General features: G+C 43.3%; 2 long non-coding RNA genes across 3 annotated transcripts in view; one reads left to right on the plus strand and one right to left on the minus strand.

Annotated features, from left to right (window-relative positions):
• LOC148641048 (uncharacterized) overlaps positions 1 to 11,684 on the minus strand; it is a 637,701-nt gene extending 626,017 nt beyond the window's left edge. The window contains exons 1-4 of one of the 2 annotated variants that reach the window (XR_015930094.1): positions 10,556 to 11,684; positions 9,286 to 9,401; positions 3,652 to 3,789; positions 3,348 to 3,390 (exon numbers count right to left, since the gene is read on the minus strand). This is a non-coding gene — a long non-coding RNA (uncharacterized LOC148641048). Of the gene's footprint in view, positions 1 to 3,347; positions 3,391 to 3,651; positions 3,790 to 4,032; positions 5,648 to 9,285; positions 9,402 to 10,555 lie in introns of those variants that run through there. The other variant, XR_015930092.1, reaches the window with a different exon arrangement.
• Positions 7,228 to 7,846, plus strand: LOC148641056 (uncharacterized). The gene is made up of 2 exons (XR_015930225.1): positions 7,228 to 7,329; positions 7,637 to 7,846. It is a non-coding gene; the product is annotated as an uncharacterized LOC148641056 (long non-coding RNA).
• Positions 11,685 to 12,176: the final 492 nt, after the last annotated feature.

The following is a 12,176-nucleotide window of genomic DNA, read 5'->3' on the forward strand; positions in this document are numbered from 1 at the left end:
CTTCCCCATCTCCCACCCTCTGCCCCAGCTACTCCCCACCTGTTTCCCCCAGGAACGGGCCCAAATTTTGGCTATCTCCCTGTTTGGGGAGGAGCCAGCCCTTCCCCATCTCCCACCCTAGCTACTCCCCACCTGTTTCCCCCAGGAACGGGCCCAAATTTTGGCTATCTCCCTGTTTGGGGAGGAGCCATACCTAGCCCATCTCCCACCCTAGCTACTCCCCACCTGTTTCCCCCAGGAACGGGCTCAAATTTTGGCTATCTCCCTGTTTGGGGAGGAGCTGTGCCTAAGCCCCACCTCCTGCATATGCAAAAAAGACCCACCTGACTTTCCTGCCCAGGTTCCTCCTCTGCACAAAGAGCAGCAAAGCCTGCAACCAATGAAGAGGCAACAAGTGGAGTATACCATAGTTTATTGAGTACAGTGCAAAAGGAACAGAACCATCTCTGGAACATGTGGATCGAGGTTTCAGCAGCAGAGCCAGACTACACAGCAGCCATCAGTGTCCTAGACAAGAAAGAATAACCATGTCAACATTTCTCAAATGTCACTACAAATAAACCACTCAGCTGACACCAGTGAATTTTAAGGCAGATACAATCAATACATGCAAACAGAAAGTGGGTTACGTGGCACCAGACAGCAGGTACAGTCAGTCAAGCAGCATCTCATAAAGCAAGAGAAAGGGGTGCACAGCTAGCTCTACCACTGGTCTGAAGGCCCAAATCAAAAATGCTTGCAAACGAAAATAAAAGGAGATGCAGATTTCAGTTTGGTGCTGTTCTGCTTATGCAACAGGGTTAGCAACATAAATCACAATCTAGAATCTGGGGCATCCAGCCCATGTGGCAAAGCTCCAATCAACACACTGGAGGTGGGAGCAATGAGGTTACTGCTACAGCTTGACATACTACTGGTGATACAATAAAATCAAAAGCTAAAATAGCTAAAAATGCAACAGCTACATTTCAAGAACCTTATTTACTGGTAGTGGACAAAAAAATGGAAACAGTAAATGAGGGACACCAAAAATATTGTAAGCAAAGGCTTCCATGCAACAATGGCTCATGCATTAAGCAAATAAGCATGCTCAAGATCATATATAAAAACACCAGACAGGACTAGTTGCCTATATTTACAGCTACCATGGCTACAAGCTGAGATTACAGTTACTTTGAATGGGGGGCGATTGTTGGGGCATGTTCTGTAGGAGCTTCAATGATAAAGACTGCTCAACTTGCTTATGTTTCACAAGCAACTGCAGAGCATGTCTGGTCACCCAGCAGTCTGACGAGCATCACACTGATGTCATCTGTGTATCACAGTCTTCAAAGTCACCAGATCGAAACCCAATTGAGAAAGGGATATTCTGGAACCACGGCCAAGACATTGTTTTCCACCACAATAATTCAGGTGCGATATCTTTAAAGATTTCTTAAGTAATCTTTTACGTGAGCGTTTCCATTTTTTTGTCCTGTACCTATACAATTTACAACAAACCAAGACCACAATGACAACACTTACCGGCTGTGGAAACAGAGTGAATCCCTCTGGAGTGAGGCTTCAGCAACAGGCAGGTTGTGGCAAAACTGGACTTGCAATAGTCGTGTTCACCAAGTACCGGCTCTCTTTGTCTAAGGAAAAAGACAACACATGCCATTTAGAATGCAAGTCTTAGACAAAATGTTTCAAGAGCTGTTTTCCCCAGGTCACATGTACTGTTGCTCTGCATTACAGTCAATAAACATGATGCTTTTCTTCAGTTCTTCCTTCAGAATGTTTCAATAAAGAGCTGCTTCTTAAAATACCAACATGATTTCACATGGACATGAAGCAGTGTCACAATATTGAGGATATTTAATCATCACTGCCTGTGCACACCCGGACCTGGGGTGCTACCGGCATGGAGTTTGTACCTTATCCCTGTGCTCACGTGGGTTCCCTCCGTGTTCCTCCCACAGTCCAAAAGCATGCTGGTAGGGTAACTGGCTTCTAGGGAAATATGCTCTACGTGTGGCTGTGAGTGTGAATGTGCCCTGCGATGGACTGGAGTCCTGTCCAGGGTGTACCCTGCCTTGAGCCCATTTCTTGCAGATACAGGCTCCAGCTCTACCTCGACCCTGAATTAGATGAAGCTGTAATAACATGGATGGGCCTAAACACATCTGTACTTCGCTATGCACTACTGTGGCTGGCTTGAAGTCCCTTTACACCTGGAGTGTCACTCATTCAAGAATGAAGTTTAGATTGTTAGTTCAGTATTTATTATACTAAGTATAATAACACTTTCACTTGTTAATGAATGTTTAATGAACACTTTCATTAAATATGTATGTATCAATATCGTGAATAATGACAAATGATACAAAATAAATGATTTAATATGTTATCATGATTAGAGTGACTGTTGCATGAGCCCTAACTCACCTGTTCATGGAGAGCGCTGGTCAGGTCACGATGTGGTGATCTGTCCTGTGGAATAACAAGCCTTGTGAAGATCAAGAAAGAAAAGCACAAATTAACCCATATGCCTTACACATCAAGACAATGCCTTCCTGTAACTGGTATGTGGAGGCCAGATTGTTCACTGTCTTCTACTGTTCTACAGTAATTTCTGTTCAACATCATTTTCTAACTCACCAAGACATCACAGACAAACACCATGAGGCCCGAGTGTGACAGTCTAGCTGCTATCAAACTCCTCTTGTAGTGTTTGATGGCACCCTGGCTGCACGGTGCTACACTGCCCATGTCCTGGGTCCTCACTACCTGGCCTTCATGCAGACTCATCCTGAAGTGACAACATGCCAGCAGGACAGTGCATGTTCTCCTGCTGCTCTTGTAAACCCAGCTGACGTGCAGGATGAGAACCAGACAGTCAAAGCCATGAAGGCCCTACTCACCAGACGAAAGCTCCGCAGAACACATAGATTTCAGTGATCAGCGAATGGGCACGTGCTTGTCCGGGATCTGGGAGAGAGAACCGAATCCCTCCAGACAGTGACCACGGCACGCTGCAAGACCGGCACTGCAGATGTGCAGCATGTAACGTGTGTCCACACACGACACTAGCATGCGGCTTTCAAAGGAGACCCCATGTTGATTAGAAACATAATCAGCAAAATGAAATGACTTCTGTCTAGTCTGCCCAGTACACCTGCTACACTGATTGCCATTTTCCTGATAACTACCCGCAGCAAAGTGACAGTTATGCAGTGTTTCTTTTGATGCTCAGTACTATTTACAATTCTAAAGGTTTTTTGTGCAATGTGTAAATATAGTCTGATTTGTCCTTATATGTAGTGCTAGCACAGACCATTTGGGATTTATCGAAAGCCAAAACTTACCCCGTCTACAGATCCAATGGAAAACACCACACCTCTATCTATACTGGATTCGGAACAGAAAAAAGAAGAATAGTTCAAAGTTCTAAAAATGACTGGTTTCAACAGCTTCACGTCTTGGTTCCTGCCACTGGATAGGAAACACTAATAAAAAAGACTAATGTATTCAACAAAGTTCAGCTACAGAAAATGGTTTCAACTCCTTCCCAACTGAAAAACATTACAGCAATTTCACCCTTTTATTCCTCTATCGTTAGTTAACCACGTAGAGTATATTTAATGGAGTTCAAAAAGGATGTTTTCTTACCATTTTATTTCATTTTACTTAAAACCAAACACACGCCGGCAATTCCGAACAATGTCCAACAATTCCAAATAAATAATAATTAACTGGTCCCAACACCTTCAGGTCTCGGTTGCAGCAACTGGATGGGAAACAGACGTTCTGCAAAACGACACAAATAAAAATGCATTAATATTCAACAAGGTTTGGCTAAGAAAATGGCTTCAACTCCTTTCCATGCCGAGCAAAACGTCACCCCCGTTCAAACAGCGCAGAAATACACTGTTCATTTCAGAAAGGACATCTTTCTGAAAAGTCTCGCACCTGAATGAAACCTCAAAAACAAAAACACCCGTTTTGGGCAGAAAAATAATATTTCAAAGTGTTTAAAAAGAGAAACATTACCTCGCAAACTGCCAGCACCGCCATCTTGAATCAGACCCACGCGTGGAAGGGGAAGAGAGCCGCACTCGTGGGGAAGTTATGCCAGGTGGCAGTGACGTAAAACGCCGCCAATATCTGCAATTACGTCAAATCTTCCATTTTTTGGAACCCCCTTTTGCCTTAATCCCGTGCAATGTTCCCCATTCTTAGGGGTGTGACCTAGAATGGCCACCCCCCTAAAAATACCGGCCCGGTGCAGACCCGGCTGCTGGAAAACGCACTTCGCCGGTGGAGCGTGATCGGACCGTACCCGGGTTGGATTCGAACCCGCTCTGAGCGAAGAGGTGCCGGGGGGGCTCTAGGCTACTCTAAGCCACAGGGCTTAGAGGCTGGTTTTCAATAGCTGCAACACTGACTTTGCCCGCTACGCCACCTGGCCGGTGCACACAGCCTGATTTTTATCTTATTTGAACTACAGTCGTACATTTAAGAAAAAAAAACATTTTGGTTGTTTTCTTCAAAATGCAACCTTGTAATCATGGTTAATCGAGCGCTCAACGAATCTGAAGGGGTTTTAGCACATCCAAAAGCACGGACAAAAAATTGTCATTTTGAGTCAAAGATTGAAACGTTTTAAACATTATAAGATTCAACACATTCTCTTGTTTTAAAAAGTCAATCGCGCTCTTTAAAAGCCGTTTCATGCATTGTATTCGGGGCTGAGCGCTGCTGCATTCCACTCTTGTCTCACTACATCCATCACGTAAACCCTGTATGCAAGAAATTTCTCATCTTTATGGGTCATTTGTAACACATACCTCAAGATCTGTGAAAGTCTCTGTTCTGCATTATTTAAATTAAAAAGTGGAAATCTCACCTCCCCCCTGTACAGGGAGGTTTATTCGTGCACCAGTAGTGCAAAGAACTTTGCTCAAGTAGCAATACATGCGAATTGATTGCTGTGGCCAAGGCAGGGCTGTTTTTTTACCTTAACACTGCTGCCACACAGCTTGTGGGTGCAGTGCTCAGTAAGTCCTCATTCTGTGGGGAGTCTGCATGATCACATCTGGCTGTGGGCGTTTTCTGATGTTAATACACTTTCCTTCCTCATTACAAAAAAAAAGGGCTAATGGTGTTTCTGAAGCAGGGGGCAGCCCAGCTCTGGATTGGCACAGATACCAATATCAATAGTTTCAATATAAGAATTTTCCAGGCTCACTCAACTCTTACCTGGCATCAGTGATTTTCTAAAACAAGGAAGGATCTGAGACACTAGCACACCCAGATTATGATTTATTCGAAAACAAATTACAATGGGCTGGCTGTCAAAAAAAGAGCTAAAACAGATGAGAGTCTGATACATGAAGTGCACACTTTTAAATTACCAAATGATTGATAAACTGATGATTTTAGTCAACACTAATTGAAAACCTAATCAATGGAGTGCCATTGTTAAAATTCTCAACCAGACCTCTTAACAAAAGCCATCTGTGTAGTGTCTCTTTTCCATAAGGCATTGTGGAGATAATATTGAAATATGTATTTTTTTATGGCTATAACCCATGATTACCAGAACAACATGCAAGGGCAGACTTAAAAAGAAAGCCAACAGATTTCCAGGCGGAGGAGGTATTGTGTCACAGAAAATTACTTATTACAAATTTCCTCAAAGCTTGTACTGTGAGCTGCAATGATGCAGATTGCAATCACTCCCACTGATTGTGAAACCCATAAAGTATCTGAGACTGTCTGGTTGCACCAGGACAATGAATAAATGACAGATGGTTTATAAAACTTGAGAGGCTACACAAGGAGTGAAGCCCTTTTCTGTTACAGGTCCACGGACGTGTTTTGGAGCAGAGATGATACATAGTCATTATCAAGATGAACATGGGGGTCAAGAGCTTTCTAATGTGACAGTGGCCATCCTTTGCCAACCTCTTAGATGTGTTAAAAAACAAACATCGGTATGGCATGCTTTGTGCCAGGTTTCAGATGCTGTGTTTCCATTCCTCTTATAGAGCCTGGGTAACCATGTGTGTGTGTGTCTGATGTTCTGCCCTTGCCCGTGTAGAAAGTCATCAACAGATACTAGATACTGACAACCAAAGAGCTACATGGATTGATTTGCCTTGTCGCCTTTGTAACCTTTTTTTTTCAACCAAGTTAAACCCACGAACTGCATGGATGAATAATAAGTACAGAGGCAGTAAATTGGGCGATGTGTGCTTAACGTTTACAGATGAGAAGTCGCATATCTTCATATCTTGGTGCAAAAACAAGACAAATCGGATCACAGAATAGTCAGTGTCCTGCTGAGAACAGCATCAGTCTGTGGTGAGAGACCCCTGTTGCTCCTGGTTAGAACTGCACCTCTCTTTAACTGCTAATATCGCACGTGTCCTAAAGGTGTCTCTGTGGGACAAGGAGCTGCTTTCTAGACTCGAATTAAGAACTATTAATTTATCAAGTCCTCCCCTGCCATTTCCCGTTTCGAGGAGCCCCGAAAATGGAGCCCCCAAAAACGACCGGCGTGGTAGAGCACAGCCACCTCCACAAACTCACCAAACACCCGAGGTTTAGATTTCACGTTTTCGGAGTTTGTCTTAGTCACCTCCCAGTGTGAAGCAGCGATTTAAAAATTAACAAAATGCCGGGTAAATAGCGAAAATCTAGAATTTACACCCATAGTTGATTATAGTTCTCCTAAAAGGCACTGACAAAGTCAACCGAGGGGACCCACTGTTAATTAGTGATGTACAGTAAACACAGGCGAATTCAACATCGATATATAAGTAGAACTTTTACTACTTGATCCAATCCTAAAAAAAAACAGGAATTCTGTAAACTCGTTTCTGGAGTCGGGTGTAACGCACATTTCTAACCTTGTACGATTTGTGATCTGAATCGGAATGGGAAAATAAAAGTTTCAATTAATAAATCACTTCACCAACGGCTCAATTAAAAGCACCCGGAGCATGGAGTGCAGAGTCTGGAAAGCGCGCACGGCCAACTCCAGACTCCAATCCCCGTTTTGCCCGTTTCTGAAACGAATTGGCAGCCGCCAAACCAGGTGCGATTAATCACGCATCAGGCTTCAATTAGTTGCCTTCAACAATTTCTAGCAGTGGGACTGCATCTCTGCCTTTAAATACCGGGTTCACGGGTCAGGGAGTTTCAGGGACAGCAACATGGGAGAGGAAGATTTCAAAGGCAGTCGTTAGCGAGGACACCTGAGCGCAGACCTGCCTGGAGTGTGAGCGTCCGAAGAGACTCGGATGCATTCGGCTTGAAATCCGACAGGTTCGAGACGAGAAGGTGCATTTTTTTACCTTGAAGCTTTAAACCGCGAGAACGCGGCTTTTAGGTATGCTAAATAAACCTTCCTGCACTTCCTGGTCGCTTGGCCTGGATGCGAAATCTCGATAATTCGTTGAGCGTTAATTTAGCACGGGAAACCGTCTGGTAAACGGTATATGACGTGCACATGCACTTTTAAATCTCTGCGTGCGAGGAGGATTAGAAAACATGTTGCTCTTCTGCTTTCAAGCCTAAAGTAGGTATTTTTTCGTATTTTGTCAATGCTAATAAGTGCTTTTCTTCCCCCTGTGAACCTGCAGTTAAGACTCAACCTGAAGGGCGGCTAGCTGCTAACGGGACTCGGAACAAACTGGTTCTCCCTCTCTGGGGAGCCCGGATGCTCAGCCCGCCGGCTCTTGTAGCTGGACAGATAAGCGTCGGGTCCTTGCCACTCCCCCCAACCTCCCCTCCCGGTATTGATTAGTCAGAGCTGGACGTGTACAAATGTGGTCAATAAAAATCAAAAGACAAAGCACATGATGACGTGTTTTGCTGTGCAACGAGCTTCTATGCGCATGTAAGTGTATTGGGAGGTGAAGGGTACAGATTATCGCAACAGGTGCGAATCGGTGTTAAACGGCCACTTTCTAGTTTCCCCCTTTTTAAATCTGCAAGCCTTTCAAGGTATTGGTGACTGAAGACTTTGCTCTTCTCACCTTTTTAGTGTCTGGGATGTTTCACCCATTGACTAGATTCCACTTGAACCTTTCAGCTGCATTTATCCTTAGTGAGGGTTGGATAAGATGTACACCCATTCAATTTCAAGGCATTTCTATGCAAGAGCAGGTCAGGGTCCCTCAGCTCCATTCTCATGGGAAGAAAACAACCTACCAAAAAGACTAGTGCCTCTTGCCTAAACAGCAGTCAGCTAAAATTACTGCCCAATCCTCAGTACAGGGTTCTCCACAGGCCAATCTGTTGTAGAAAGTTGGGGGTGGGGGTAGTCACTGAACCAAAACAGTACAAAACCTGTAAGCCTGTTACAGTATGGCTTTCCAGCACAGCGTCTCATTCCATATCTAATTAGGCCATGAATGTATAGACTGTTGCATTCCATTCCATGATCTTCTAAGTGTAAGATTTTAACTTTTGTCTAGGGTGGGGGGGGGAGATGGGCAAGGAATTCTTTTTGTCCTTCTGAAAATGCAAGACAGCTTGATCTGGAGGTAATGGAATTTAATCTGCTGTCTTCTCCTATGATTACAGGTATATACAAAAACCATAAACCCAGTAAGAGTGGAATTTATTCCAGAACCATTTCTCAAGAGCAACAGTCCTAAGCAAAACCATATTTTAGATAACCCCCTGCTTTTCACTAGAAACATGTGACCTCATGCAATATGGCAATCGTTTCATGGAAAGTCAGTCACAAACTGATTCTTGCTGAAAGGAGAAAAGGGATGCAATGTTTTGACTGTGGAGCCTTCTTCAGGTTCTGGAAAACTGAGATTTAATGTTCTGTTTTTGAGGATTCCAAAGAAGCCCAAATTTTGTGAAGCATAACCTCTTCGGAGACCCAAAGAAGGCCCACAGACAATGTTGCTTTACTTTCAGCATAGAATTAACATCTACCTGTTCCTTTGCAGTTTACACATGCAGATGCATCTTCTTACTCAAATTGATTCATGCCATACAAGAGACACAGAGGCAGGCAAGCTTTGTAGATTGTTCATTAAAGGTTCATGTATTACTCTACATACAGAGCTCTTTTTTTTTTAATAACAGCTATTTAACAGAATCAGTCATCTGATTTTATGTTCACTGCATGGTTTCAATTCCTGCTTCCTAACAATTGCATCTTTTTGATATCAACAGTTATTCAGGATTTTGTTAGGAATGCTTTGTCGTTTAGTTACCTAAAATACAAATCCCTGCATCACCATTGCTCACTCACAAAGTGCTATTCAAGATTACCTCATCCTCAGGGCTGAAGGCCTGCGGCCGCTTCAGGAGGCAGCATTGACTGTCCAGTTGGTCCTCATGATCATCCCAGCACAGGGGCTCAGACTAAAGCCCTGGGGGTAGCACCACTGAGAATTGAGAAATCACTTATTTTTCTATCAATTAAAGTCAACATCTATTTTTTTTTTTGCTGCACATCCTGGCTGCTTGCAAGCAATACAGCTGCCAACTATCATTTAAATCAATTTGATGACACAAAACATAAAACCAGACATTAATTCAGTCTGATCCAGAGCAGTCACTGGGTCTTTTTCAAGAGACTTTGTAAAACACTACAGCAGCCTGACAACAACGGTCCATGTAGGGTCTGGGTTCCTTTTAAAATATGACATTAGATAAATACTGCAATAAGACACTAGGTGTTCATACTCTGTTTGATTTTAAAGCCAAAGAGACAGTCAAATACCATTCTTCATGAATCATACACCATATTTCAAAATTAACTTCTTACTCCTTTAAAAGAACTCCTGTGTGAACACACTGGTGAGAGAGTTTTATAGTGGCTATCAAAAGTATTCATCCCCTCATTGGCCTTTTCTTCATTTTATTGTTTCACAATATGGAATCATAACGTATTTATTTGGGATTTTGGCAGTTTGGGAATATTGTCAAAAAAATACATAAATACTTGTGGGAGTTACAGTCACATTCTTGAAACTGACACAACCTTCTTTAAAGAAACAGTAGGTTAATTAATTACAAGCCATTAAACAGGCTCAATTGGGCAAATGGTCTGCTCTTGCTCATAACCTTAATATAGTTCTTAGCAGAGACATTAATATCATTTCTTTATTATTGTACCAATGGCTCTGTTTTCAAACAGTTATTGAAAAGGTGTGAATTATGCAAGGAAGAAAAAAAAACACTGTCCATTTCCTCTAAACCTTTAGCGGTGTTATGTAGTATTTTACTCAATGCAAATTCTGCTAGAACAGATAAACATTTAACATATCTTCCAAAGAAACTAAAAAGACAATGTAAGAGGACATTGACGGCATGGTACTCCAGGCAGTGTGCTAACTGAATTCTGCTGTGCTGGGAGCAGTCCAGGTTCCAGTACTCCTTGGGATCAGTGTTTGATAATCTAATCTATCAAACCCTACTGCTGTGTCAGAGCCAGCAGGCAGTGTACATGTGTGAGGTGACTGGTGTGTTAAAGCTGTGACAGAACCCTGTGCTGTACAACACGGGGTGTGCCCTGGGAGAGCAGAGATGATCCTACCTGTATTCTGGTGCTTTGCTGTCCTCTTTTATCAGCAGGCAGTCCCGATAACATCCTCTGTCCAACAAGCTCAATGTGCTGGGTTTCATCACAGGAGAGGAGATCTTCAAGCCTGAAAACAAAGGCCAATGCACACACATTGGCACTGTAAAGAATCTTGCCATTAGAAAACAATCACACATATAGGGATTTATTTATTTCACCTTACCTCAACTTTGCATGGATCTGTGGGCTAGGCCAGGCACAAAGTCAAGGCTTCTGGCGAGAGGGACCTCGGCACTACCTGTGGGACTCACCTCTCCAGTCCCACAGTGGGCAGGTACTGTAGGAAAGATATTCTTAAACCCTGCAGACAGCTGGTTACAGAGCAGATTTCTCTCCTCTTGGTCAAACCAGGGTACCAGTGAGTCGCCTGACAGATTTGCCCCAGGCTGTGAGACCAGCGCAATGTGAAACTATTCCACATCTGCATTTGATGAAACCCCACCACCGAAGCTCCACACCATGAAACACACAACTTACAGAGACTTTAAGGTAAAAATGCCAAATTCACCTCTTCACTAGCATATATTTCAGCCAGACTAGCTGAAAACCCGACTACCTACTGTACATACAAATGTTAAGAATCATGATGAATGAAAAGAGCCTCTTCTCGTTTTAACTTAGCCTTATTTGTCTGAGGATTTATTAAATTAGCAGACGGTAGTTCTGTTAGGTAACCTCAACACTTGCAGAAAATTGATATGTACAGCCTAACATTTAGACAAGAGGTTATGTTTTACAAAACCTTCACCAACAAACAGCACAGTCTGCAAGAATGAACTTTTTTCTTTCTTTGAGACAGAAGTCAAGAAAGGTTCAGCTGTAAATTTCCACCTTAATTACTACAAATTGAGTTACTCAATCATTAGTCTTTCAGGCCACTACTTACAGAATAGGTTTAGAGCTGGGTAGCAGTGCAGCTGTCTCTCAGTGCTGACTGTACCAGTTTGTGCTGCAGGTGCGTGGGTTAGAGTCAGTTTTAGAAAGGCAACAAATACAGGCATTTATACAAGGTTGCGAGAATGAAACCTTTGGCAGACTGCATGTGGATAGATGGAGGAACCTATAATAACACGCTGTATCATTTATGTGGAAGCCACATACTCTCCCCTCACTTCATTCTACAAGTACCATTCTACAGTACTACAAGTACAAGTACCTGGGAGTGCACATCGACGATAGACTGGAATGGTCTAAGAACATCGAGGCCATCTATAAGAACGGACAGAGCCGACTTTACTTCTTGAGGAGGCTCAGGTCCTTCAATGTGTGTAGTAAGATGCTGCACATGTTTTATCAGTCGGTGGTAGCGAGTGCCATTTTCTACGCAGTGGTGTGCTGGGGCTCTGGGATTAGAGCAGTAGATTCCAAAAGGCTGAACAAACTCATCAGGAGAGCGAGCTCTGTCATTGGGTCTGACCTGGACCCCTTGGAGGTAGTGGCTGAGAGGAGAATGATGTCCAAACTAGAGGCCATCATGGACAACTTCTCCCATCCCCTCTATGACAGGCTTGCAGGAATGAAGAGCACGTTCAGCAATAGACTGATTCATCCACGGTGCGACAGGGAGCGCTACAGG

This window comes from Lepisosteus platostomus, chromosome 25 (genome assembly GCF_059453375.1).
Source record: "Lepisosteus platostomus isolate fLepPlt1 chromosome 25, fLepPlt1.hap1, whole genome shotgun sequence".
NCBI classification, from domain to species: domain Eukaryota; kingdom Metazoa; phylum Chordata; class Actinopteri; order Semionotiformes; family Lepisosteidae; genus Lepisosteus; species Lepisosteus platostomus.